This window comes from Microtus oregoni, unplaced genomic scaffold (genome assembly GCF_018167655.1).
Source record: "Microtus oregoni isolate MIOR12 unplaced genomic scaffold, Mior012 000011F_ref0000422, whole genome shotgun sequence".
NCBI classification, from domain to species: domain Eukaryota; kingdom Metazoa; phylum Chordata; class Mammalia; order Rodentia; family Cricetidae; genus Microtus; species Microtus oregoni.
In genome coordinates, this window is record NW_024543070.1 from 23,129,650 (window position 1) to 23,134,729 (window position 5,080).

The following is a 5,080-nucleotide window of genomic DNA, read 5'->3' on the forward strand; positions in this document are numbered from 1 at the left end:
CAAATGAGAAGAATATGTCACTGCAGTTTTGCTTGCATTGTTCTAATGTTTAATTCCCCAACCCTGCTCCCTATGTTGTTTTTGTTGTGATGGTTCGACAATGCAGGAATTCCAGAAGATTGCAGTAATAATCGAACACTCCAATTAAAAGCTTTTCTGCCCAGGAGTTCTAATTCCAAAGTAGGTGGTCAAAATCTGACAACCTCTTCCACAGTTGGAGAACTCCTTTGAATTTGCTAAATTATATAACGTTAGCTCATCTCAGTTAGAATTTCTTAGTCATCCGTCTCCTTGCTGCTCCAGTAAGTTTATGATTCACCTTTCTCCACGTCTAGGGCTACAAACAAGCTGCCCCCACCACTAAAAACCCCTATCTCCTTCAGAGACTCCTGTATTTCTGGAGAGTTCCCACTTCTTTTATAAAAGCAAATGAATAGCATCCTATGACCCTTGCACTGAGGCCGACACCAAAGCCAAGCACCCTCTCATGGTCCTGACTTCTCTTGCACCTATAGGTAATTGATTTATTTGAACTATCACACATTGTTTTTATTTGCCGAGTACTGGTTCCATTTATTAACCAAGCAACACCTTAGCAACTCAGGAATAGAATTTTCCCCTCTATTGTGTGCCTCTCCCTTATCAGTGCTCTGAATGAAACAAAGTGAACATTCAATAAGTATTTTAGCATTGATAAAGAGCATGCAAATCCTCCATGGACACTGTAGAATTATCACAGATTTGCATTATTACTTAGTAACTATTATATTAGGTAGGACTGTAAAAACAATGGTTTTAAGAGGTGTTCTCAGCCTTGCTTCAGTGACAAACTGAATTCATGCTTCAATCCACTGTCAACCTGGAAAGGTTTCACACACATCAATGCCCATTTTCTTTCTCACCTCAAAATTTCACCTCTATTGGAGTTGTACCCGACTCCTCCAGCTGCCAGAATCACCCCACTGCCTTGGACCTGTGTACACTCCTAAGGCTTTATACCACTCAAAAATAAGTGGTCTTTCCATCATGCCCAAGAAATGCTTATTCCCCCTTAGGTCAATCATGTCCATTGAGCAGATGCCTGTCGCACTTTGCATCCCACTTTCAAGATGTGCCCTTCTTAAGGTTTTCTGCTTTAGTCAATGAGCCTAAATACATGTGCGCATATCACCCCATTAGAGTTGATGCTTCTTTACAAATAATGACAGTATTGGATTCTTTCTTGAAAGAGTAGGTCTTATTTCAGGGCCCAATACATTATTAAAGCTCAATTAGTAGTCAAAGGAGTGCATGACTTGGCCTTAGCTCTGCATAACAAACTGACTAAAGAGATGAGAAAAATTAGATTCTTAATCAGATACTCATTAACTGATTAAGGCATACAAATTTTCTATTTATCTTGCTTTATAGTATATACCTGCATAAACATAGTATTTGTTTTTCCTAAATTTATTACCTTACACTATATTCCCTGGAAAACATAGTTCTTCCGTGCTTTGTTAACAAGGTCCCAAGACAACCCAGTTAGGTTCTGCTCTCTCTGCACCAGGCTGAGAATCATTTCCAGATACCTTTTAAAAAGTTCTTCCTTGCTGCACTACTCCAACCAATAAATGGAAATTTCTTAACCACTCACATCTATTTTAACTATGGCTTGGAGAGTGTGACGGGGAATAACTGTGATTTTGAGGATCCGAGTATATATGTGTAGCACATGGGAGAGCTTGAAGACTTCTAGGTATCGAGAAAAGATAAATGGCCCGGATAAAAGTTTAAAATCCCCCACCTCAGCATCCTTTTCCAATCCAGGCAGTTTGAAAAAAAAAAGTCATTTTTTTTTGTACCAAGACTGACAGATTTATGAACTTTTTCATTTCTTCTGCAAAAGCTTATCATGGACCAGCTTAGAAATGACTGCTAATTAAACCAAGTGTGAGCATTGGTGATAAAATCTTCTTCGAGAATTGTGTATAAAAATGAGAAACTGAAAGCTTTCTTTAACAGTGTGAAGTGTGACATTTCACTTTTAAGGAAGATTTTGAGCAAAGCAGGATATAAATTGAAATCCATTTTTACTCCCCCTTGCATGCATTTCTTTGCAATCAAGACGACAAGACCATCACCGTCACTGTGCCCACAGCATCTTTACCATGTCCTGTGTGGCCATCAATAATTCACCGGGTACGACGGTATTTCTCTCCCCAAGGCTGACAGGCCAGCACTGCGAGCTTTGTGGTTCTTCTAAAAAAGTGGTGAGGGGCATTTTGTGAACAAACCTCTCAGGTGTCCTCATCTACGGCATCCAGACTTGGAGCTGTTCTTTTGTCACCATGTGAAGGAAAAATGTAGCTTTGTCACTGGGATGAAAGCTCTCTGTTATTCACTAAACCCAAATCACAGAGTGGGGCAACCACACATGCCTAGATCACAGAGTAGGGGAGATCACACATGCCTAGATCACAGAGTAAGGAGTCCACATATGCCTTCTTTGTGGTTTTCTCTACCTTTCTTAGATTTCTGGGGATCATAAATGTCCCCAGAGGGTCATGGCTGAACACACTATTGGTCAGTGGCAGCGATGTTAAGAGGTGGGATCTAGTGGCAACATAAAGGGAGTTTTGAACCTCCTGTTCCCTTTACTTCTTGTCATTTTCCTTTTTGGTGTTGGATTGGCTGCTAACATGAGCTGCCTTGCCACAGGGCCAAACAATGGGATCAGGTACAGACTGGAAACGCTATACCTCTGAGCCCAGATACTATTTTTCTTTAGAAGTTGATTTATAGCAGGTATTTGTTACAGGAATGGAGAGTAACACAATGTCTACTTTAAAGGGCTACGGAACTGTCATCTAGAACAATTCATACCCAGGCAGTAAGAGACAAGTCCATATAAACAAGTCAGATACCTTCTAAACGAGCAGGACTGTTTCCAAATGATTCTGCTCAGTGAGTTTTTTGTCACCTAGTATCTGGGTCAAGGGAGTTTTCACAAGCCACACAGCAAAACCATCTTTAAAGTTATTTTTCTTATGTGTTTGAGTTTGTTTTAGAAGAAAGTAACCTGTGAGCAAGGCTGAGGAACAAGGCTGTGGTTGTGGGAATTTCTACCACTATTTTCTTCTCAAAGCAGCTTCTTAACTTTCGTTTTGCCATCATAATAGCTTGTTTAAGCTCTTGATAAAAACACTTTATATGTGAATGGTGGAAACAAGATCTTCCTGCAACAAGAAGCCCCTGCCTGTTGTAATCAGGTTTCTCCCTTTGCCCCCTACATATAAACAAATACGGCTTACATTAAATGGCAGTCTTCACTGCTGCCACTGCCTTGAGTTGTTACTCTGGGCAATTCTGCCCTCCACCCTCATGTGAAGAATCCATTCCTCCCACTGCAGAGACAGATAGCCCGTGACCTTCAGCTCCCAGTGGGACTGAGTATATGGATGCCCTTTAACTTTAATCCTCCAAAGAGGTTCTGTTGGACATGTTCATAGTTTAAAATACAAGCATGACGAAATTGTCAAAATGTTCTCTACTTAAAACATTATTTTTCCCATGGTTTATGAGATATAAATAAATCTCAGACTTTCCCCTGATTCAGCTACTCCTTTTTCATGAGTGTTACCATGAGCATCAGTTTAGCCTTTAGACTTTTTACAGATCGAGGTCTGAAGTGAAGAAAACTTGGTTGAATCTTAGCAGGTGTTTCATGCTTATTTTCATAAATTAGTGATTTTTGTCACAATACTAAGTAAAAACTAATATGTATAAAAATATAGAATATGTTACTTGAAACAAGATATGGATTTTGTTCCTATGGTGATACTTATAAATATTTTGAATATTGGGAGTTTTAGTAGAATAAGTATGTGGCCCCCGTAGTGAGTGCTTGTATGAAAAAAGCATTGATTTGGATTATGAATTCAGTAACTTAAAATAGTGAGTCCCTGAACTGGAAGTATAGGGGCCTTAGGAGGCATTATAATAGACTCTAATGTGAATCTTTAGAAAATATCCTTTTTAATAGATTTGTAAGAAGTTTCTAATAGTCCAATGGGTGTTTAAGTTATGGAAACAAAGATTTTTTTTTGAGGCATATGAGGTGTTATTGGATGCAAAAAAGCGGGACATCTATGACAAATACGGCAAAAAAGGATTAAATGGTGGAGGAGGAGATGGAAGTCATTTGGACAGTCCATTTGAGTTTGGCTTCACATTCCGGAATCCAGATGATGTCTTCAGGGAATTTTTTGGTGGAAGGGACCCATTTTCATTTGACTTCTTTGAAGAACCATTTGATGACTTCTTTGGGAGCTGAAGGGCTTCCCGAGGAAATAGAAGCCGAGGTACAGGCTCGTTTTTCTCTGCCTTCAGTGGATTTCCTTCCTTCGGAGGTGGATTTCCTGCTTTTGACACAGGATTCAGTTCTTTCAGGCCACTAGGACACTGGGGTCTCACTTCATTCTCTTCAGCATCATTTGGCGGCAGCGGAATGGGCAACTTCAAATCAATATCAACTTCTACTAAGATAGTTAACGGCAAAAAAATCACTACAAAGAGAATTATGGAGAATGGTCAAGAAAGAGTAGAAGTTGAATAAGATGGGCAGTTAAAGTCCTTGACGGTAAATGGTAAGGAGCACCTGCTACGCTTGGATAACAAGTAATTCAACGCATGCATCTAACAGAAATGTTAAACCACAACAAGCACCATTTGAGGAATAACAGGAACTTTTATTTGAAGATTTTAAGTGAACTCGACTTTCTGTATAACTGTACCTAATCTAAAGTATTTATAAAACAGCTCATCGGAGCCCCTATTTGTCATAGACTTTTGAGTTTGTTGTTGGGACCACAAAATAGGACGATTTTTTTTTGTCTTTAAAATTGTTGTAACCTCTGTATGCACTTTGCTTTAAACAAAACAAAACAAACTGTAATCCGAGGTGAGCCCTGTGACTCTTGAGTAGTGCTAGGACCAGATTGTTCTCTAACACCAGCATGGATCTGCTTCCCATTGTGTTGAACTGTGAGTGAGTAGTGTCAGCCTGCTGTGAAGCTAACGTTGCAAAGATTTTTAAAAT

General features: G+C 39.4%; 1 pseudogene; it reads left to right on the forward strand.

Moving 5' to 3' along the window:
- Positions 1–2,150: 2,150 nt before the first annotated feature.
- Positions 2,151–4,663, forward strand: LOC121453576 (annotated as a pseudogene).
- The last annotated feature ends 417 nt before the right edge of the window (positions 4,664–5,080 follow it).